Consider the following 23,914-nt stretch of genomic DNA (forward strand, 5'->3'; position numbering starts at 1 on the left):
AGTGTGGAGGGGTGTCAAATGGTCAGCGCTAGGACCCCATAGCACAGTGGCCGTTTACTACTAAAGCCCCGTTGTGGCTAGGGTGCCTGTCCCCTCTCCATCCCCCTTCATCCAGGCCCCTTTGAGTCCCGCCGATCTCTTCAGGCTGGCAAAAGGCTTTGTCCCAAAAACGGAACTCAAAAGTCCAAAACTAACGTGGAGTTTTTTACTTCTCTTCCAGTCTTTCCCTCTCACTCACAGCTTATATCTGGCTAGGGCTCTGCAGCAGCCCTGCTCCTTGTAATGGCTCCTTCCCCAGCTCCGCAGTCTTCTGTTTGCTCAGTTTCCCCAGTTTACTGCCAGGCTTCCCAGCTGCTCTTTCAGCCATGGTCTCCCTGCAGCTTCCTACTGCCTTTTATACTGGAATCACTTGATTCCGTCTTGGAGGGTTGGCTTAGCCCCAGGCTCTCCAGTCCATTGGCAAGCCACCCTGTCCCAGCCCCTTTTGCTTGCTGCGGGTGTGGCAGCCAATGACCAGTGTTTCTGCATCTCTGACCTATTCATGGCCTGCACCCGCAAACCCTTTTGCTTACAAATAACTGCTCATGTGAGGAGTCTCACTGAAGTCAATGGGCCGAGTCACATGGCTAATGTTAACCCATGGGGGAAATTCACCCCATGCGGACAGCCAGCACAAGATCTGCATGTCACTTGTCCCGTGTAAACCCCATAAACCAGGCCAGAAGTTAAATTTAAGTGGCACACAGGGCTTGCATTGGCGCTCTGCACGGGGTTGAATTTCACCCGCCCTACCCATATGCTGGGGTTTGAGGGATCATGTGTTTGATTTGGGTCATCTAGGTACTTGGACTAGTGGTTTGTTCTTCTGATTTCATTTATCAAGGCTGCTATACGCACAAATAGGACTGCTATTAATAGTAATAGAGATGTTTAAAATAATGCAAGTGTGATCTAACCAGCTGATATTTTAACGCCAGGAGAACCCGTGATCTCTTTCAGATATTTTTTCCAGAACAAGAAATAAAGAAAAAAAAATCTGCTCTTTTTTTAACTATAGAAAGCTTCTGCTTCAAGAAACTTTTGTTTCTCAGGGAAAAAATTAAAAATGCCTTTTGCTAATCTCTGCCTTTTAGTGTCTGTGGTTTGATTTGTAGTTATCCTCTGAAAAATCTGACTGGAGAGCACTCTGACACCTCCCTCGAGTTTTTAGCGGCATCAGAAAGACATATCAGAAAAGTCCGCTGCCTTTGGGGTCTGCTAGCAAACTCACCAATTTAACAGAAACTAGCCTAATTAAATTGCAGCCATCTTTTCTGCTCTTTTTAAAGTAGCTCTTTGTCTGTGACACCAATTACCATTTTCAACTATCTCTCACTTCAAGGCCCAAGTCCCGCTCCTCAACCCCCTGTACTTTGCCGTTCAATCATGGGGGGAAACGATGAAGGCATGGGAGCCCCATAAAGGAAGTGAATTGCCTCAGTGCTGTTGCCTAAGGCCTAGCATGTGCTGCCCTTACTCCTCCTCCTTGGCGACCTTCTGTGGATCTCTTTGCTTTAGCCCGTCCTACTTCTCTCCAGCCTCTCTCACACAGATGAAGAGGTAATGTTCTCCCCCCCACAATGTGATCTGTCAGGGTTTTTTTAATTCTCCTTCTTCTGAAGCATCAGAGAAGGCCCTGCCTGGAGATGAGACACTGGACAGGAGGCAGGGCTCTGAGGGGGCACCGAGCACTCTCTCTCGCTCCGGGGCATGGCTGGCTGGCTCTTGCTCACCTGCTCAGGGTCTCACTGATCACCAGATGTGGGGTCAGGAAGGAAATTTCCCCCAAGCCAGAGTGTCAGTGAGCTGGGGGGCGAGGAGGTCGCTCTCCTCTGCAGTGTGGGTGGGGGCACTTGCCAGGATGATCTGGGTATATCCCATTTCCTTGCCTCTGCAGGGGCCCTGAGCACTGGTTGTCAGGACAGCCAGGCGACCGGCCATTGCTGGAGCAGGAGCAGGCTGGAGCGGGCACAGTCTGTCAAAACTACCAGGTAGCCAGGGGTGTCCCCAAGAAGGTAGCGACGTTGAGCAGACTGGAGTGGCTGCTTTCATCGTAGCCTAGATGCCGGCCTTTGGAGCACCTGGTTAGTGGATGGCTGGGCCCTTAGGAGTCACAGGTAGGGTTGCCAGCTTTCTAATCGCACTAAACCGAACGCCCCTGCCCTGAGGACCCGCCCCTTCTCTGAGGACCCGCCCCCTGCTCACTCCATCCCCCCTCCCTCAGTCGCTCGCTCTCCCCCACCCTCACTCACTATCACCGAGCTGGGGCAGGGGCTAGGGGTGCGGGAGGGGTCTCCGGGCTGGGGCAGAGGGTTGGGGTGCTGGGGGGAGGGTTGGGCTCTGGGCCGGGGGTATGGGCCAGAAATGAGGGGTTCAGAGTGTGGGAGAGGGCTCCAGGCTGGGGCAGAGTTTGGGGGGGGTGGTAAGGGCTCTGGCTGGGAGTGTGGGCTCTGGGGTGGGGCTGAGGATGAGTGGCTTGGAGTGCAGGAGGGGGCTCCAGGCTGGAGCAGGGAGTTGGGGTGCAGGGGAGGTAAAGGCTTTGATGGGGGTGTGGTCTCTGGAGTGGGGCCAGAGATGAGAGGTTTGGGGTGCAGGAGGGGGCTCAGGGCTAGGGCAGGGTGTTGGAGTTTCAGGTGGGTGCAGGCTCCAGAAGGGAGTTTGGGTGAGGGAGAGGACTCTGGGCTGGGGTAGGGGATTGGGGTGCAGGAAGGGGTGCGGGGTCCCAGCAGCGCTTACTGCGGCTCCCAGGAAGCAGCCGCCAGGTCCCTGTGGCCCCTAGGCATATGGGCGCCAGGAAGGCTCCGCACGCTCTCCTCGTGCCTGCATATGCTGCCCCTGCAGCTCCCATTGGTTGCGGTTCCTGGCCAATGGGAGCTGCAGAGCCGGCACTCAAGGCGGGGGCAGCATGCGGAGCCTCCCTAGCTGCCCATGCGCCATGGGGCTGCAGGGACCTGGCGGCTGCTTCCGAGAGCCACGCAGAGCCAGGGCAGGCAGGGAGCCTGCCTTAGCCCCACTTTTAATGGCCCAGTCGGTGGTGCTGACCGGCGCCACCGGGGTCCCTTTTTGATCAGGTGTTCCAGTCAAAAAACAGACACCTGGCAACCCTACTCACAGGTAATTATCTCAAATGACTCATCAGTCTCAGAGGACTCATCACACTGATGCACCTCGCTCTCTCCTGTTCTCTGCCTGTGGCACATACTAGTCTCCTGTGGGCTATAATACTTTGGTCTCATTTCAGTTGTTGGGTTTAGTGTACGGGGCCTGATGGTCTGTGCTAGACAGGAGGTCAGACTAGATGATCTAATGGTCCCTTCTGGCCTTAAACTCTGTTATCTACTGTTATAACTTTACAACCTATGTAATTAACAGAGAGGAAGGATGATCCTGTAGATAAGACACTGGACTGGGACTCAGTGTTTACTTCCAGGTTCTGCCACAGACTCCCAGTGTGACCTTGGGCGAGTCACTTAGGCCCTGATCCCAGGCACATGCTTAACTTTAAGTTAATGATATTTAAGCACATGTGTTCATGCTTTGCTGAGTGGGGACAGGATTATTCATGTGCTTAAATGCTTTGCTAAATCCAGCTTTAAATCTCTCTGTGCCTCAGTTTCCATCTGTAAAAAGAGGATAACCCTTTCTTTTGCCACATTTTGTCTGTCTTGTCTATTTAGACTGGCAGCTGTCTGGGGCACGGACTGCCTCTTACTTTGTGTCTGTACAACGCCCAGCCCAATGCAGCCCTGAACTCAGTCTGGGCCTCGGGTGCTACTACAATACAAATAAGAAATAATAATTCCCTCCAAAATTCAAAGTTCAACTAGCTAATAACATCAGCCTCTGACCAAGGCTCTTGTTGGATTGAAGTTTCCCGGTTCTCACGTTATTTGTAATGCCGGAAGGTGGCATTGCCTCTTCCTAGCCAGGAAAGCACATGGGTCCTGTGGGCCAGGAGCTGTTAAAGTGGGAGACAGAGTATGTGACCGTGTGATAGGAACAGCCCAGAGCATATTCTCCAGTCGCAAAAGCAGCATAATGACAGGTTTCAGAGGAACAGCCGTGTTAGTCTGTATTTGCAAAAAGAAAAGGAGTACTTGTGGCACCTTAGAGACTAACCAATTTATTTGAGCATGAGCTTATACATCTGATGAAGTGAGCTGTAGCTCACGAAAGCTCATGCTCAAATAAATTGGTTAGTCTCTAAGGTGCCACAAGTACTCCTTTTCTTTTTGCAAAAGCAGCATAGGTTTGGGAAATATGTCTGATCCTCCCGCTGGATGATCTGGGAATTGCAGCTGGGGAACGAGGTCTGCAATGGCAATAGTGCAAATTCCAGAAAACCTCTTCTCCCAGCACAAGACATTGAGGTGTCCAGTGTATCTTTCTCTAAACAGTTGCCCCACAATGGACTCCCAGCTTGGAGAATTTGAACAAATAGCAATTACAGATCCTGGCCATCAGTGCGTGGGTGTGCATTATAACTGCATCCCTGCTCAGGTGTCTTCTGCTCGCAGGAACCATTTGACCCTCAAGCCCCAACCCACTTCTAATCGGTGCTTGGAATCCATTACTCTTTCAGAAATGATTTCCACTTTAATTACTGCCCAGCCTTGCACAGGACGTGCACACACTGCGTAGGACAGATCCACATGCTGGTTTTAAGTGAGGCCATTTTCTTAGGTCCCGAATCTGCAAGCACTGACTCCCATGCTTAACTTTAAACGTATGAGTCATCCTGTTGACTGCAGTGAGATCGCTCGAATGCTTATGCACTTGTATGATTGAGTCCTTATCTGTACTATTTCATAGCACCTATACCACTGAACTTAGCGCCTTCAGAACGCAGAGGAAGACCTAGTCATAGCTCTAAGGAACTTCATGTCTATGTAGGAGCTTGCAGCTTGATTCTTTGGAGCTGCTGAGTGCCCACAAATCTCACTGAAGTCAATGAGAGCTAGAGATGCTTAGCACCTTTGAAAATCAGGCCATTACCGACCCAATCCACCAAACACTCCCGGCCAGCTGAGTGCTTGCGATCATAAATAATCCACTTCAAATCAACAGGACAACTCCTGGTAATGAGCACACCCACCCTGTAGGAAATGCCCAGAGGAATGCACCCAAATGGCATGCAATGATGTGTACATGTTCCAAGGAGAGTCTGCTAAGATGCTAAGTAGGGGTCCTATTTCTGTGTAACTAGCTGCTCGGTCTTATTGAGCTCTCGGCTGCAACCTTTGCTCACTGCACTGATGAAATAGCAATAATAATAATAATTAATAATAAATGAGTCATCCCAAAATCTGTTGGCTGCTTCTAATGCCAACTTATTCAGCTGGTGGCTAGACATTGCAGCAGCTGTGTGTGACTTGAAGCCTGTCAGATTGAAAAATCATCTTCTCAGACACAAAAAGCGCCAAGAATAGATCCCAAGTGGTTGCAGAGGAAAGCGCTGGTGGCACTGAAATCATTCACTCCTGATGGGCCTATACCTCAGAGGACATTGCTCCTATTGGACTGCTGCATAGCTCTCACCTCCTGCAGGGGCTGCAGAACCACCCCACTTGCAAGGCACGCCCTCATGTCTGCATGTGCTTTCCCCAGGGAGGTTCTGTTTTCCATTCTCATGTTGCTCTCCCCCTTGGTCATATTTGCTGGCCTTCATGGCACACTGCAAGGCTCATCTTTTTTACAGGGGCTATTGGGAAGGGGTGATGTTGGCTCAGGTGTCACGTCTAGGGAAGGTGGAATACTCCTGCCCTGTCTCACAGGGGTACGGTGAAGCCATATTCATTAATGATCATGGTACTATGTTGATAGGGGTCATCTAAGTACTTGGACACCCAGATGCAGGATTTTACCTGTGCATGCAGAGGTAAAAGGGTCTGCAGAGCATTTCCCAAGCTACATGGTCCCCAGCCTGAAGACAGTTCACACCATGAACAGTAAGGACTCTATGCTGCCCTTTTGTTTCTACATGAGCAACTGCCCTTGACATCAATGGGAGATGCATGCAGGGACAGAGGGCAGTGTGCAGCCCTTAATCAGAGGAATGTGGGGCTGGAAGGGACCTTGAGAAGTAAACCTGGCCCATCCCTGACAGGAGTTTGTCCAACCGGTTCTTAAAAACCTCCACTGACAGGGATTTCACAACCTCCCTCGGAAGCCTGTTCCAGAGTTTAACTAGCCTTAGAGTTAGCAACTTCTTCCCAAAATCGAACCTAAATCTCCCTGGCTGCAGATTAAGCCCATTGCTTCTTGTCCTACCTTCAGTGGAGCTGGAGAACAACAGATCCCTATCCTCCCGAGAACAGCCCTTAACATACCTGAAGACTGTTATCCGGTCTCCCCTCAGTGCCTGGTTCCCAGACTGGCTTGCTCCCTAGGCGTGGCATGGGGAGAACACAGCTAGTGCCATAATGGCATCACTTGAAGGAAGCACCTGCGCCAGATATCAACTGATGCTCGCTGAAGTGTGCTCCAATATGAGATGAGAGCAACACTCATCCTGTTACTGGGGAAAACAGTCCCCAAGTCCTCCAGCCTCTGTTACTTCTCATACCGCCTTACATAGGTTAAACAGGAACTAACCCCCTTCCACAATCTTTCGTGAAAACCATAAACCTTCCTCCAAATGATGTGCCACCTGTCTTTGTGTGTTATAGAAAAACAGAAGGAAGTATTTAGATCTCAAGCCCTGCTCCTAAGTACCACTGAGCTGGAAAAATATGTAAGCTCAGATCCTCTGCTGGTGTAAATCAGCCCTGTTCCAATGGAAACCGTGGGCGAGATCCTGAGCCATAGTAAATCAGCCCTGCTCTATTGGAGGCAATGAGACAGATTTCTAACTGGTGTAACTCAGCACCACTCCATTGGAGTTAGGGGACTAGATCCTCAGTTAGCATAAATCTCCACTGAACGCAATGGGGCTACTTCAACTGACACCAGTTTAGGATCTGGCCCCTGTGCCTATGTAGAAGTCAAAGGGACATAGTCTGCCCTTCTGCAGTTCTGGAAAACTCAGAGGAGATTTACACCTGCTGAGGATCTGGCTCTGTAGTGGAACATGAGCTGCAAAAAGAATACAGACGCTTGGGGTGGGAGGAATCAGAGCCAGTTCTTGATCATAAATTTCTCGCACCAGGTGAGGAAGGGAGACTATGAAGGATTAGCACAGATATGAAAATTAAGAGTCAGAAATAATTAAAACTGCCTGGATCTCTGTTTAGCCCCAAAGGAAGCCCTCATGGCAGTGTGGGTGCTCATTAAAGAGATATAATTAGAAATCTGAAACCACTGATGAACCGCTTTAAATCCCCAACACCACATTCTCCCTGATAAAGGAGCCTTCACCCTCTTTATCACCTCTCAAAAGGCACTTAGTGCTGCAGAGGGCCCTAATGAAAGAGAGAGAGTGCTGGCCCGGCCTGGAGAGTTAAGAGACACAGAAAATTACATTGCAACCTTAATTCTGAAATAGCTTCATCAAAGGTAGGAGAAAATGAGGAGTGAATCAGAAGCTCAGGCATAATTGGCCACCCCACTACTTCTTCCAGGCTCTTCACCAGCTAATCTAATGTCATTACTGTCTGGGATGACCATAGAAGGACAGTCTCTGCCCTGAACAGTACACAAGGATATATTTCACTCATGTAAATTGTTATATTCTTGGCACACACACAGAGCAGTTAGATAAAAACATGAAATACACTAGTTGGAAGAAAAAAGAAAAGGAGGACTTGTGGCACCTTAGAGACTAACAAATTTATTTGAGCATAAGCTTTCATGAGCTACAGCTCACCGATGAAGTGAGCTGTAGCTCACGAAAACTTATGCTCAAATAAATTTGTTAGTCTCTAAGGTGCCGCAAGTCCTCCTTTTCTTTTTGCGAATACAGACTAACACGGCTGCTACTCCGAAACTAGTTGGAAGGTTGCAACACAACACTGGTTTATTTCTTAGAATCCAGAGCCCTAACACACAAGAACCAAAAGCAGAGGGAGCTAAAACAGGCTGCTCCCAAAGGCACAGAGGCACAACTCAGCCCACCTCACTCAGCTCAGACACTTCCCTACGGATCCCGCTAGCCTGCAAGCAGGATCAGGGGCCTTACATCAAATCCACAGAGAAAAATATCAGCTCTGCTGATGCATGTGAATAATTTATGAAATCTGTCAGTTGAATTTACTTCACCAATGATGCCATAGTATCATCAACAAAGAGCAGGGGGGTGGTTGGATAAGTTCCGTCAACATTCTTCGGGCTGCTGTTCCCCCTCTCGCCCGATGGTCGTTGGGTGCCCTTACGCCTTCTCTGGTTTGTGCCACAATTTTCTCTTTGCCTCCCCTAGTGGTTGCAGACGTCTCTCACACTTCCTAGGGTCGTCAACCCTCAAGGATTGTCTTGGAGTCTCCAGGAGTTAAAGATTAATCTTTAATGGAAGATTATGTCATGTGACGAAACCTCCAGGAATACATGTAACCCTACACTCTATCCCACCATCCCTTCTGCACCGTTCCACGGCCATCTTCCTGCTATCTCACCCTGCCTGCTGCAGTTCTCTCCAGCCCCAGCATGCACAGATGGGTGCCGTAAGAGCGCATTGGCAAACGCCCCACACACATAAACACCATGCCTCTGCTTGGAGCTCTCCACGGCTCCTTTGAATTTTGCCGCCTAGATGCACATTCTCACAGGCACATGTTATGTTCCCAAATAATCTTCCCGGGAAGAGGCAGCATCCATGAAGACTTGTGCAAATTGGTATTCACCCCTAGGAGTGTGAGCTTGGCCATCCTTTGTGAGTCTGGGAGCGAGCCAGCTGTCACAGATCCTAGCCGGTACCCCTCAGGGCCACCCACTGGGACTACTGGGAGGAGAATCCGAGCTTCTGCTGCTCTGGAGACCCTGGGTGTTTGAAGCTTCTGGAGCCTGCAGCACTGGTTCTTTCCTTGGACTCTCTGGCATATTTCCTGGGCACACTGACTCAGTCTGCTACCCCATCTTGGAAATTGAGCTCCTCTGTCCATCTGCCCAAGGACCAGTGCTGACCCCTGAGATACCCCACTTATTTAAATGCTCCCCTGTTCTAGAAGGTGCCCCCTTTTTCTAATGGTGTGACGCGTCTGGTTACAGTTTAACTCTGATGAGGAAGGGACATGTGGCGATGGTGAAGCAGTCAACACCGAGTCTAAAAAATCTCTGCTCTTGTACTTAATCATGCAAAGCAGAGGAGAGCACAGACCATGCAAAACACTAAATGTTACATACATGTCCCTCTCTGGCTCGCCCCTTCTCTGGAATTACATACCCCACCCTGCCACCAAAGCCTCATTCTACTTTCATGTTCCCAAACTCCCTGAGTCACTCTCTTGCAAAAGGTCCCTGGCTGCTTCACAAGAGCTGCTTGGGCTTTAACAGAAACACTTAAGAAATATTCTGGGTCTGACCTTTTGCTTCGACTGATCTTTCAGAACTCCAGCAGAGAAATGACTGATTAATTCCAGTTCTGAAACTAGTGTTTACAGTGGGCCAGGTACAATTCCCCAGTTGCACTGGCGTTAGGGTGACCAGATGTCTCGATTTTATAGGGGCAGTCCCGATATTTGGGATTTTTTCTTATCTAGGCTCCTATTACCCCCCACCCTCTGTCCCAATTTTTCACACTTGCTGTCTGGTCACCCTACCTGACGTAGCCTACGGCACATTCTGGGTCTCTGTACATTGGAACCAGTGGGTAAAGTCATCTCCCACTAATTCGCATTGAAGCAAGCCCTGCACTTAGAGAAACCTGGGCCGTGCTTGGCAAAAGCTTCCAAACTGCTCTCCTGTTGGCAGCTACACAGATTTAAGGCTTTCCAGCTCAGAACAGCGTCTCAGCTGACAGTGTAGTGCTCTTTATTTACATATGGCGCGGCCACTGAACAATGGAGTGTCAGGGGCGATTAAACGGAAAACCATCACAGCAGCAGAAATAACTGCAAGGCCGGCACTTAACACCATGTTTATGGATATCCCATCATAATCCTCTGCAGCATTTCAGATGCAGGCTGGGGTGCGCCAGGCCTGCAGACATTCTGAGAAACCTGAAGGCAAATGGGAAGGTTTATAAGGTGCAGCGTTGGGTTAAACCTCTCAGACCAGCTGCTCAGCTGCTGTAAATCAGCATAGCGCCATTGACCTTGGGGAAGCCGCGCCACTTTACATCACCTGTGGAGCCTTATATTTAAAGGAGGGAGAGAGGCTTCAGCTCTGTGTTGCCAGGGCCTTGGAGAGTGAGCAGGGGAAAAGATGGAGAACTCTGACTTCGCACCATTTGTCCTGTTTGTTTGACTCTTCTGTGCTCCGGAGCTTATAAAAACACGACTGACGAGAGGTGGTTCTGAGGAGGGTGGGTTACAGACCTGATCTCGAGTAGAGTCAGGGCGTGGTTTTACATTTGGGTTTGGATTCAAGGGACCTCAAATCCTGCAAGCTTTACTCACAAGATCTGGGCCACACCTAAACCAGAAAAGTAAGTCCTGGGTGCTCCTCCTGTGGAGGGAAGAGGCAGGATATTGTTGTAATTAATAAGACGGGGAATTTTTATAAGGGGTGCTGGAGCCATATGGGCCTTATGGGTCCCTCTTACTCTCTGGCTCCCAGCCTGATTAACATAGCTGGTGGTGGTTCGTGTCACCACACAGACCTGGGCTGGACAATGAAGTCATGGAAGGGTCTGCTGACTACACTACAGACCCCACTCTCAGTTCTGGACCATATCCATGAAATGCAACTTCCCCAACTCCTTGAAGCTCAAAGGGGTTTGGATCAGAGGTTCCACTTCAGTCCCAGCTTTAATAAATACAGGTGTAATAAAAGGCAAAATCATATGTATCAGGAATTCTATTTTACTGGTGGCTTTGGAGATCTGTTCGGAGGCCAACATTTATCTAAGTCACTCTATCCATCAAGAGCCTCCAGAGCTAAGACACTAGCTAGCTCTGTTCTGGGGGTTGATGCCACACTGACCCATAAAGCTTGTTGGGGTTTTTTTTAACATAGCTCTGAGAAAGAAGCTTTAATCCTGGAGATCTGGGGCCAGACTCAGCCCTGGCACAAGTGGGGGAAATTCCATAGCACCCGGTTAAGTGGCACTCACTTACACTGGGGCTGGATTTGACCCTTTTGACTGCACACAGCCCAGGCTGCAAGTATTTTGTGAATTCTTTGAATATATGATTAAAACTCTGGGGGTAATGATAGCACACTAGGGTGTTGTGGGGTTTAATTCCTTTATGTCTGAAAGCACTTGGAGACCCACAGAGGAAAGACACCATTAGAGAAGTGCAAAGTAGTGGTTTTTTCCATGAGAAGAAAGCAGGAGCCAACCCTGGCCATGTTTCCTCTTTAAAGAGCAAAACATTATGATGAGCAGAACTTAGATTTTATCTTATGGAAATGATCCTGGAGTTTCTAGTGATGAGACATAATCCCTGACCTAAGAGGGTATGCGAGAGGGGTGGGGTGGAGGAAGCCTCCCAGATGAGAATGGAGAGCTGATTATTTCCTCCTAAGGCCTTTGAGCTGTACAATTGTTAGAGTTTGGATCAAAATGTCTCTATATTCATCCATCTCATCCATGCCACAGGAGGCAGTTCTGAGTCCCAGAGCTGGCCAGATCCCCCTCCCTGAGGATTCCCCTGGTGTGGGAGAGCCCCAGTGGGGAGGAGGGCATCTGCAGTGGGCTGTGCTCTGGCCATCCCCAGCTGGCAAACTGTCCCCTGAGGGCCATTGGCAGAGGTTAGGACAGTCTCTCTACCAGGCCTTCCCTGCTGATGGCAGGTGCAGAAGAATTTCGGAACTTCTACCACGTGCTTCAGGGCTGCGTCGGGCACCACCTCTTTCCCAGTGAAGATGAAATAATGCACTGACCACACCAGTCTTTAGGGCAAGCCGCTCTCTCATCTTTCCTGTTGTATTTTTGCTGTCTAAGCAATTTGGCAGAAACCTCCTGGTCATACTTTTCACTGCAGTCTCAGCCGGCCTCCTCAGCCACTTGGGGACAGTACTTGGCAGTTTTCTTCTCAGGCACTGAACTGAAAGCATCACGCAGGGGTGTGTCCTTTCCCTGGATGGATTATCAGAGCTATGACCTGAATGAGGTTTGAATCAGGCAGTCAGGTCTTCAGGGCCAGGATTATATTCCCACTCTGTGTTTGCACCTCAAAGCAAAATTTAGGTACAAGCATAGCTTCCATTACCATAGTATCTGAGCACTTCACAAATTCTTTAGTATAGTTATCCTCACAACACCCTTGAGAAGGGCTGGTAGTCCCATGTTACAGAAATAAGGCATAGAGAGATAAAGGCCCTGATCCCACTGAAATCAATAGGAGTTAAGAAACATAAGGACAGCCATACTGGGTCAGACCAATAGTCCATCTAGCCCAGTATCCTGTCTTCTGACAGTGGCCAGTGCCAGCTGCTTCAGAGGGAATAAACAGGCACCTAAATACTTTTGATCAGGAAGGGTGAGGCAGAAAAGGGACATGAATGATGGTCTCCCAAGCCCCAGGCTAGCACCCTGACCCCTGAGCCATCCTTTGGCTCCTGAAGTCTGTTCCAATACAAATAAAAATAAATAAATGTGCCTGATGCTATCTGAATGAAAGGTGCAGCCCTTCAGATTTCAACGGGACTCACAGTTCTTCAAAGAACGGAAGAGAGCCCTGGGGGCTCTCTGCTAGAAGGAGGGCAGCATCCTGAAGGTGATGGAAGCAAATGAATATCACATTACCTACACGCTATGTCCATTGGCCTGACATTAATGTGAAACCAAGTGCACAGTGAATTAGAAATCAAAGACCCGACCATCAATTCACTAACCTAAACCAGTCAACCGTGAAGGTAATGAGGGGCAAGTTTAGAAATTATTACTCAGTCAAGTGAGAAGAACCTCAAGTCCCCAGCATGAGCACAAACAGGCAGAGAGATGCAAACTCATTAGTAAGTAACAGCCTGCGGGTGTGGAATAGAGGGAAGTGCGTATTACCTACCTGGCACCTGCCACTTCTTTCCTCAGGTTCCTGCTCTTTGGGGAAGGGGGAGCAGAAATTCCCTGCTCTTTGGGGAGGGGAGAGCTTGTGAAACTCAGCTGGACTGAGCCACGCAAACAGCACTAGGGAATTGTTGAATGGCTTCCCTTCCGGCTGGCGTTAGGTCAAGAGATGGAAGGAACCATCAATACACACAACCCCCAGATGGAACCAGCTCTGCTATCAGGATGGAGAAAGGTAGTGAATCTCCTATGAAACAGCCTCTGCAGAATTGCGCTACTGAGTGTAGACCACAGGGTGTTGTTAAATTAGGGGTTGGATTAACTAGTTCTTTGTAAAGTACATTGACACTAACAAATCCTATGTGCACTTTAAAATGTCTTTTATTTTGCTAATGTATATTACAGCCGTGTCTAAAGGCCTCAACCAGGATTGGGACATCATTGTGCTAGGTGCTGTACATACACATAGGAAGAGCCTCCTTCTTTCTCCTGAACAGCTTACAGTCAAAATAGACAAGACAGACAAAGGGGTTGGTGAGGGTTAACAGAGACTCAGTGGTTACACAGTGGGTGAGTTGAGAATAGAATGCAGGTCTCCTGACTCTCAGCCCAGTGCCCAGTTCACTAGACCACACTGGCATAGTTACCGGCATCAATGACCAGTTCATGTTGTGCATCTTCCCATGCTGAAATCGATGGGTTACAACTATGGGAGTCCAGAGAAACATTAGCTTTCTCTCTCCATCTCTTGCGACCGACCCAGCTCCTTCCTGAGCTCGATGGATGTCTGAAAATTGCAATAGTGCACATTCTTTCCAAATCCCATTTCCAAAACCATCCTAATCATTCAGAACACAACAGTACAGGAGATCTGAATTTTGTTTAGCTTTCCTGTTGTAGATTATTAATCCATACACCCTCACCTGTCTGTGGCTACATAAGAACTTCATGCATGTCACCTGCTGCAAGCCAGGGATACTTGGAAGTTCCTGGCAGCATGAGATAAAGCATCTCTCACCTCCCGCTTCAGAACCACAGGCCCTTGCCAATTGAATTAATGGAGAATCTCAGTTAGGTTTTAGTATATGACACATAGTTAAGCAGTTCTGATTTCTTCCAGAAGAGAGCAAGAGGGTCCACATGAACTAGCCAGCTCAAGAGAATACAACAGTGGAAGCTTTGTGTGTTATCGTACACTGTTTTAGTGCACACAGTCATTTCGGTACCAACATGGTTAACTGTAGCTTTATGTACCAGATCGGTTTTAGGTAAAATTGCTTTGCGAGTGAGTGTTAATTTGATTTGGATGTTTTTTTATGTGAATGGAGTCAAGCAAGTTTCACAGCTAATGATTCAAAGGCTTATCCCTCATGACTGCTGAGATATGACAGCAAAGGTCTATTGAATGCAAATCAGACTAGAAGTGTATTGCTTTAACTAAGGGAAGGGGAGGGAAAATCAGTATTTTAATGGGAGAATGTTGACCAGATAAGTCAAATTTTCCCTGGGTTTTGTCCTCACGCATACAGATCCAAATCTGGATTAATGTGGAGATGTGGCTAAATGCTGGGCATTTGATTGTCACCTATCAAAGGGTGTGCTGTGCAGATAGAGGAACGAGATGCAGAGGGGATGGAGGCTGGGCGGGCGGGCAGATTGATAGAGAGAGATGATTATGTCTGGTGACAGGCAGGTAGAAGAGAAGTCACTGTTAATGCTGGCTGCATCAGAGAGTGCAAAAGTTGTTCAGTGGATAGGGCTCAAGCCCGGAGACTAGAGAGAGCCAGGTTCAGTTCTCTGTTCTGCTACAGGCTCCAGTTGTGACTCTGGGCAAGTCCCTCCATCTCTCTGGGCCTCAGTTCCCCTTCTGTAGAATGGGGATAGCAGCCCTGCCCTGCCTCACAGCGGGTCGGGAGGATAAAGACACTGAAGACTATGAGGTGCTCAGACACCACTGTGGTGGGGCCAGGCAAGTACCTAAGACAGACAGCGTTGTTACCATCACCACCAAGGGCTAGCTTGAGATGTTTCTGTTGTTTAGAGAATTTTATGTTGTTGCTCTAAAGGCGGCGGGGGGTGAGAGGTGATTGACCAAAAACTTCTCCCAGGTGCTAGAAAACAATTTGCCACAAGTCTGGGAGTGACAGGCCAGCTCACAGATCAGGCCAAGTGAACAACTTCTGGCCAGCCGAGAGCAGCACGGCAGGAATGGAGAAAATCCAGGCACCCAGTGTCCTTTCGGGAGCCTTTTATTGTTGGGCTGTAGAACGAAGTAGCTTTATAGCTGACACGTCACTGAGTTGTCCAGGGCTGGTTAGCGTGACCCCATCGCTCCCCGCTTACAACGTGCATATCCTGCTCTCCCATGCACTGATGTTCACCCTATGTTGCTCAGGGGTTGCTCCATGTGGGCCCTAGTGTAAACATGAGCAGGATCTGACCTTGCGCATCTGAGGGAGGCAAGGAACACACTTCTGCCCCTTTCATAGTCTGGGATCCTTGCAGATTCCTCCCTCCCTCAGCTCTTTCCTTCCACTTCCTCTGTTGCCAGGGGCAGGGAGATGGTCCTTGACTAACTATAAGGAGGGATTTTTAACCCCTTGTCATCACCACCACCCCCTCGTGGCCTGTGTAGGTCTGGCACCTCCACTCCTCCGCGGTCTGTGGGACTTTGGCCCACCCTGGCCCCATCACCTGGGCAGTCTTTAGCCAGAGCTGCTTTGTTCTGCTCCAGGTGGGGACACAAACAATCCCCTCTGGCAGGTGACTCTGTCTCCCTGACCACTCTGGTTCGGCTGCCCCTGAGCATCCATGGGGTTGGCAGAGGATCTGCCCAGCCTGGGGTATAATCATTTGTGGAGCTGCTGGAAGCTCATCAGCATCTGACTCTCCATCTCTGTGTCTTTCCCCCCCCCCCCCCCGATTTAGGGGTCTTTTCCATATGGAAAAGGTGTCAAGTGTCCCTCCTGCAGAGCTGTGCACACTCAGACTGCAAGAGCCTCACTGCTGTTATATAGGCCAAAATCTCGCTCTGCAATCCCATTCCAACCAACAGGAGCACAGCTGGGCCAATCCCTGCAGACAGGGCTGCCCTGAACAGCCAGCACACAGCACTCCATATCAGTTCTGCACCAACGCTGTCCCTTCGTCACCCAGCAAGCTCCCAAGGAGGGGATGGAGTTCTGTGATGCAGAATGCTCCTTGCTGGTGTTTGACGTTCTTGTATCACTGGAATGGGCAAGGCCTGTTTCTCTGGGGGATGTCCTAAGTGCACTGGGCTCTCGAGAAACCCCATCCTCCCTTCGCACTGCCTCTCCATCTGCAAAGCCAAGCTGGGAGATTGATGAGACATTTTCAGCACTTCCATTCCTGACTGGAAATCATGCAAGAGTGGTCTTGTGACGCTTTGGTGTTTTGGCTCCATCCAATCCCAAGCAGAAATTGGAAGAAGGGGAAAAAATGGACATGAATATTTCATAACCTTAAAAGGGAATCAAGTTATGCTCAGTTCTAGTAAGTAGTGAAGGATCAGAGAGCTGCTAATGGATTTGTGTAGCCATGCTGGGGTCCACCGGTCCCTAGAGATAATCCCCACAAACATGTATTTTGCTAGGTCCCCCAGGTGAGAGGTGCTGTGCAAAGGGTCAGTTCACTCCCTTGAGCCTTGCTCACCTTTCCAAAGGGAAAGAACAGCATCTCGGAAAGGTTTGTTTCTCCATTTCTCTCTACGGCCCCATGTTGGATTCTCATTTCCTACATCTAGCAGAACCCTAACCCTCCAAATTGCTAATTGTACCTGGCAGGCTACTTGCTAATGGCTTCATTTGGACTAGTCTACGTTTGAGCTCACCTCGGCTAAAAGGAGGGATGTCGCTGCAATAAGGATGGCTGCCTGATGGAAATGCAAGAGATCTGCTTTTGAGAAGAGGAAAAAAAGGAAACCCAGGAACTTTTTGCTCCTGTGAATATATTCCAGGGAGGAAGGGTCTGGAGTATTTGCAGACACCAGGGCTTAATTTGTGCCAGGTTTCCTCTAGGCTTGGCAGTTCATAGCCCCGGCACCTCTGGGCTTGCTGCATCAGTTATGAAAGTAAAAACAATTATTTGAGCCCTGGCACCTCTTTCATTACAAATCAAGCATGGGGCAGACACCCCAGGGCTGACCTCTCGGCGGAGACCCTCGCCCATGCCCTGTCACTGCCTGCAGTTTAAACGTGTGATCCCAGAAGGATCTGCAGAGCCCCCACAAATAAATACATAGAAATAAGTTGGCTGCCTGCTTTAAACAATATCAACTGCTGTGGCGTCCTTCGGCCAGCTGCTCTGTGGATCGACAGCGGCCTCTGGTGGCCCAAAGCAGTAATTGCAGGTGTGGAGAGCCCCTCTTCTCCTTCGGGACTCCAGTGAGGGTTTAAGCTAGCAATGGAAAGTCTTGTCAGCAGCAGGGCGAGCCGTGTATAAAGGTTCAGCCCAGTCCTTGATACTATGCTGGTCAGAGCCAAAAGGCTCAGGGAGCAGCCCTGGGGCTGGTGCTCTGGGGAGATGTGAAGAGGCGTCAGCCAGTTCTGCAGAGAGGGCGGCCGGGGGAAGTAAAGCTCTGATGCACCAGGCTGGATCCGCCTTGCTGCTGAAGTCCCTGCATGCCGCTCAGGTAGCCTAAACAGAGCCTCCCAGGAGGAGCTGCATTGCTAGAGCAGCGTGAAGGAGCCTTCGTGTAAATGAGAGCCCGGCCCTGCATCTCCACAAAACAGGCCTCTCCGTCTCTCTGAGAAGACCTGTTGTCACTGGTGCGCATGCCCTGGGACATTTCTTCAGCTCCCTGGCCTGCCCAGGCTGTGCCACCCAGGCCTGCCATGCTCCCTTCCCACTCCTGCCTGCTTTCCAGACAGACCCCCCCTCATCTCCACAGGGATGCTAACATTCCTGAGCTCTGCGGGAGGCCTCGGCTCAGGGGGCCTGACAGCTCCTGAGCGCTGCCTGGCGAAGATGAGAGTGGGTGGGGAAGAGGAGAGAGGCAGAGCAGGAGGAGAGAGGGGAGCGTAGCCGGAGGAGAGGAGGGGGCGGAAGGAAGAGGACAGAGACAAAGCAGCAGGAGAGGAGAGAGAGAGAGGAGCCGGAGGAAGGCATCATCCAGAGAGGATGCTGAGTGAAACCAGCTACCGGGGGGACTGGGTTAGAGGGCTGACAGGGTTGGTCACGCTGGAGCCTGTTAGACATTTGGGAGGGTCTGGTCACCAAGGTCACATGTAAAGGGCGGAGGGAGGAGGAAACAGCCTCACTGGAACATCCCCTCCAAGGCTCCCCCCTGCCCACCTCACCCAGTATCTCTGCTCTCATCCCTTCGCTACACTAATGAACCCTCTCTCGTCAACTCCCCTGCCAGCCCCATGCTGCTCCCTACACCTCCCAGATGGGGTGAGTCTACCAGCTGCTTGTTCAACACCCTCCTGGAAAGTCACTGCTCCCACAAGGCCTACAGGCCTTAAACCAGATTAGCAAGAGCCACCTCCCCACCTTTAAAAGTTCACTCTACACCAGCAGTCCCGCTCAGGCTCTTGAACAGCACCCTGAGCTGGCCCAGTGTTTAGCTTGCAAACGCCATTGGTGTCTTCTCCTGTGCTTTGCTAGTGGGCATGGCAAGTGTCTTGATGGCGCATAATAAATAGAGCATGTGGGAAATTTTGGACAGTTCCCCCACCCTTGCCCCCTCCTTCCTGACCAAGTCTAATCAGTAATGAATGACCCTAATGCATGACCAGGAGAAGACAGAGCTACTGCTCTACCCGCTCTCATATTCATGTCCCCCACATCTCAGGGTGACCGACTGCTTCAGTGAGTGGTATGTGATCCGTTGTGTTGCCTGCTCCAATATAATAATAATGCCTAGCTCTTTTCTGGCATTTTTCATCAGTAGATCTCAAAGTGCTTTACAGAGGAGGGTAGTATCATTATCCCCATTTTTACAGATGGGGAAACTGAGGCACAGAGTGGTGAAGTGACTGGTCCAAGATCGTCTAGCAGGCCAGTGGCAGAGCCTGGAATAGAAGCCAGGTCTCCTCAATCCCAGTCTAGCACTCTGTCCAGTAGGCCACACTGCCTCCATAGAGGAGAAGAATTTACTACCGCTACCCACTGTCAGAGCCACTCCCCGAGCTCAGTGGTGGAGGCATTGCTCTGGAGCTGGAGGTTGTGTCTTGAGTCTCCATGGATGGCCCATGATGGCGCATTGCTGCATTAGCTTTGTTTATTTCTGTTCCATACGGGCTCGCAAGACTTCAAAGACAGAGGTGTGGGGACTGATTTTACCCCTGTTGAAGTCAATGATGTTATTCCTACTGATCTGAATGGGAGAAGGCCTCTCTTGTATCGCAGGATGTGAGATCTGGAAATGAGGTGCTAGATACTGGGCGACTGAGGGGTGGGATGGGATTTCTACAAAATGTAGGGCACCAAGATCAGAGCTTTACTGTATGACTATCACATGAGGGAAAGTGCTGAGGCGTTCCTGCTCGAACAATGCGGGGCCTAACTAAGCCAAGTTAGAGCCAGCAACGCCACTGTTTCTGCTAACACCCCAGAAACAGGCCCCGTGTGTGTGAGTGGTTGTGTGAAATTAATTAACACTGCTGCTGTTGCCATGGAAAGCCCTAATTGTGATGCAAGGGAAGCTAATGAAATGACTGATAATTAACAGAAAATGACACAAAACTGAAAGGGGGGGTTGTTGTGGTGAGTCTGTTCTATGATCATATTACAGGGGTGGGCAAATTGCAATGAGAAACTGACGATCAAAGCAATGAATGAATTAGGAAAATAAATAATATCAAAGTCTGACCCGGACTGCGTTCCTTGTTTTTGTCCAGAAAGCAGAACTTTTAACTCCCATAGAAACACTCTTGATAGGATCCTGAAAACAGCTGTGGATTCATCCCACTCTCGAATTAATTATAATGCTTTGCAGCAGAACCCTGGCAAAATCAGCCTCACAGCCCCTGTGTGAGGTTGGGAGATGGCACATCATAGGTTGGGAAACACACTGTGTTTAAAGGCCTGGGTTTCTGAAGCACTGTGTGTCCACAGCTCCAATTGAAGCCACAGAGAGCTGCAGATCAGTAGTTCTGAAAATCAAGCAACAGGTAAGTAGGAGACAAAGGAGAGAAGATTATGTAGACATTCTTGGATCTGTATCTGTTCCCACAGAAAAGAAACATTATGTTTAAGCCCCCCGAGATGATGGCCAGGAAAACTGAACTCTAATTTTGGCAGAACAGAGTTCCCAGAGTTCCCACTTCATCTCTCTATGTCTCCCTTTCCGCATCTGTGAAATGGGCTAACACTTATCCACTCCAGTGGAGCTGTTGTATGTAGAGCTGGTCAGAGAAATTTCAACAGAGCTATATTCCATCCGAATATGCAACTCCATTGACATCAAAACACCTCGCAAAATTGGGTGGATTTTGCCAGAATTTTTGATTTGGAAGAAAATCAGGAGGAAAAAAAATCCAACAATGTGGAAACATCCCAGCTCAACACTTTTGGAATGAAACACTCCAGTTTTTGTTTGTTTTGAAATGCCTTTTTGTTCCAAATCTTTTTAAATTGTATTTTATGTAAGACAACGTTTTAAAAGTCAAAACTGAAACAAAACATTTCAGTTGACCTGGAAAGGAAAAAAAATATTGAAAGTTTCCTTTGCCGAGAATTTCAAAATGTTGGGTTTTACCCCAGTTTGGAATGATGCCAGCTTTTGAAATCTCAAAATGGAACTGCCACCCTCAGCACAGCTCGAGTCGTGAGACTTAACTCATAAGCGCTTGTGAGGCGCTTTGAGATCCTAAGGAGGAAGAAGCAAGGAAGGGACATCTGGCTTTGGTAGAGCATATTAATGGTGCACAACACCCTGATCTTGGTGCGTCTCGGCAAGAGAGAGAGACAGAACTCTTCACAGACAGGCGGAAAATGTATGGCTCACAGTGCTAATCTTTGCAAAAACCACGCTGGCCCCAAAGATTTCGTCTGCATCCGCTCACACTCTCTTGTCCATCTCCTGCCTCTGGTTAGACTGGCCATTTCAGTTGACCTGAAAAGAGATGGCCTGGGCACTGATCTGTGTTCACAGTCTGTCCGACCTGTCTTCGGGAGGCAAAAGGATGATATCATCCCCACCACATGGACGCTGCTTGGAAGATGCCCTGGATCTCCACACTGTTTAGAATTCTCTGTGGGATCCACATGGTTCCATGGGAGCTTCCTGGCCTCAAGATGCTTTTGGAGTATCTTAGCACAACTGACAGATACAGTGTAAATGAAACTCCAAAGAAGAGGGGAAGAGAAGGAAAGCCCCAGGTTACAGCTCATTCCACTGCTAAGCAAGAGACTCCCATTAGACTGGGCACAGTCCCTGAGGGGCTGGTTTTCAGAGACGCTGAGTGCCTGCAACGCCAGATGAAGTCAATAGGAACTGCAGGTGCTCAATACCTCTGACTATGAGGCCCTAAACTAAGTCCTCCTGTTTAAAGAGGATGCGAGCCTGATAAACCAGCTTCAGCACTGTTTGATGACTCTTATTCTCCCGGCTGTAAAATGTGGCATCAGATATATCTCGGCACCAATTTATACAGCATTACAGTGTGTTCCTTCCATCTCCCCTAGACATCATTTGGCAGATCTGTGCTTTGAATGTCACTGCAGTCTTTCAGAATAACTTCCCCTGCTATCCCATCAAGCTCAATGAAACCTGTGTACCATCTGCTGGAAACCTTTCTCCATGTGGAGAGAGCCATCTCTCTCTTTTCACTAGATAAACCCTAAAGCGTTTGTTTGTCTCTCTTAAGCTGTCTTCCCATGCAACAGTTACGGCTTTGCTTTATTAGCCTCTACATGTCTCTCAGTAAGTGCAAACAGCTTCCTTTTATCAGTCCCATTACAGCTTTTTCCCCTTCTGTCTACCGTGAATGCCACTTACTGCTCTATTTTAGATGGTCAAATCGTTTGAGTGTACTCAGATGCTGGCAATCTTGTTTTAGAGAGGATACTTGTACTAGAACAAGATGTTAGGAATGACTGTTAAAAAGTGAACAAACTTTAACTCCACTTTAAATTCTTTCTCTCAAAAGACCCAGTCAGCAGCACCACAGACTCTGAATTTGTCATTCTGGACAAAGATTTGTAACTTCATTTCTCCAGTCAAGAACATGTGATGCACAACAGGGGAAGATTTGATCAACTTCACTGAGACAGATGTTCTACTCTGAAATATAGAATTATAAACCTGAATTATAAATCTGAAAATAGCCTCGCATGAACCATTTGTGTTCTGATCAATGAAACAATCTAACATATGGCTTGATCCAAAGTCCACTTAAGTCAATTAAGAAAAAGACTCCCATCCAGGATCTTTTGGGTCTTGGTACCTGATTGCACCTACAAATCGGTTGCATAGAGGCTCCAAGTGAAAATAACTGCAGCCAGAATTATCAGAGTTCCAAACTTGCAAGCACAAAAGAGAGACCAGTTTTTAATAACTTGCATTAAGATGTGTGGGATTAGAGGGGTGAGGAGTATATTTTCGGTTGGGCTGAAGCCCAGCTGAATTTTGTGGACACAAGGATCTAAGTACTTGTACACATTATTGCACAAAATCTGAGTACCAGATAGTGACAGACACAGCTACTTAGATGTGTCCCGACTCCCTGCCATGTAGCTGCATAACGTCGGCAGAAAGCTGTGGACATCATTTACAGCCACAAAAAGGTAAAAATTTGCTCCTCTCTCTCTCTGCACCTAGAAAAGCACTTTTGGTGGCAGTAAAGTTTTCTTCTCCATGGCTTATCCCAGCACATTTTTGGTTTTAAGGACTGAAGAGGAGTTTGGCTGTGTCGTTAAAATTCCAGATGTTGAATTCAGCCCTTGGCTGTGGTGGCAAGGATCAGTTAGCCTTTTCTCCAGCTTTGCGGAGCCATGAGTGGATAAGAGCACTCATTGCTATAACAGCTGAGATGAGGCACACAACCTTGTTTCCAAGTACATTTCATGCATCAATTCAAAAGTGCTCCTTCAACCAAGGACCCAGAAAAGGCAGTGCCATGTTCAAAGCCCACTGGAAATGGCTGGGACAGACTCACTGCATTTGTTCTGTAGGAAGTGACAATGGGCGGGTGATTTATGGCTGTGTTTTCACAGGAGGTGGGATGCATCCAAGCTGTAAAGTCAATTAATACAGGAAAGAGAGATCTTGTCTTTTTTTTAAATGGTACTTATTTCTTTATTTTTCTTGTAGCATCTACAATGTGCTAGCGAGGGAAAGCATAGTCCTTGCCCCTGGGAAACCCACAGTTACAGCAGATAGGAAAATAAAATAGAGATATATATTTTTGCAAAAATATGTGAAATGATTTCCGTTTTGAAGGAGAAAAATTGACCCATTTGTCACATATTTTTCGACTTTTTTTATTATCAAAATACCATCAAAATGCTTCCTGAAATGTAATGCTGTATAAATTGGGGTTTTGCTAACTGAAATGTTTCTGTAATTATTTTGATAATGTTTTTATTCATTTATTTTCACTTACAAATCAGGGGGGGAATACGAAAAAAGGCATGACGTGTTTTTGGGGGGGAAACAATTGGAAAGGGGCCATTTTCCAGCCCCCAAAAATGTTTGCTTGAAAAACGTTTAACCAGCTCTGCTCACAATCTAAAGATAGACAAAAGGACAGAAGGCAAGGGGATGAGTCCGTTTGGGGCAGGGACAGCACCTAGGCCAGAAAGAATCCTCATCACAGGTACTACGATAATACAAATTATATATATTATAATAATATTATATGTATA

The sequence above is a fragment of the Caretta caretta genome, chromosome 16 (genome assembly GCF_965140235.1).
Source record: "Caretta caretta isolate rCarCar2 chromosome 16, rCarCar1.hap1, whole genome shotgun sequence".
NCBI lineage: Eukaryota > Metazoa > Chordata > Testudines > Cheloniidae > Caretta > Caretta caretta.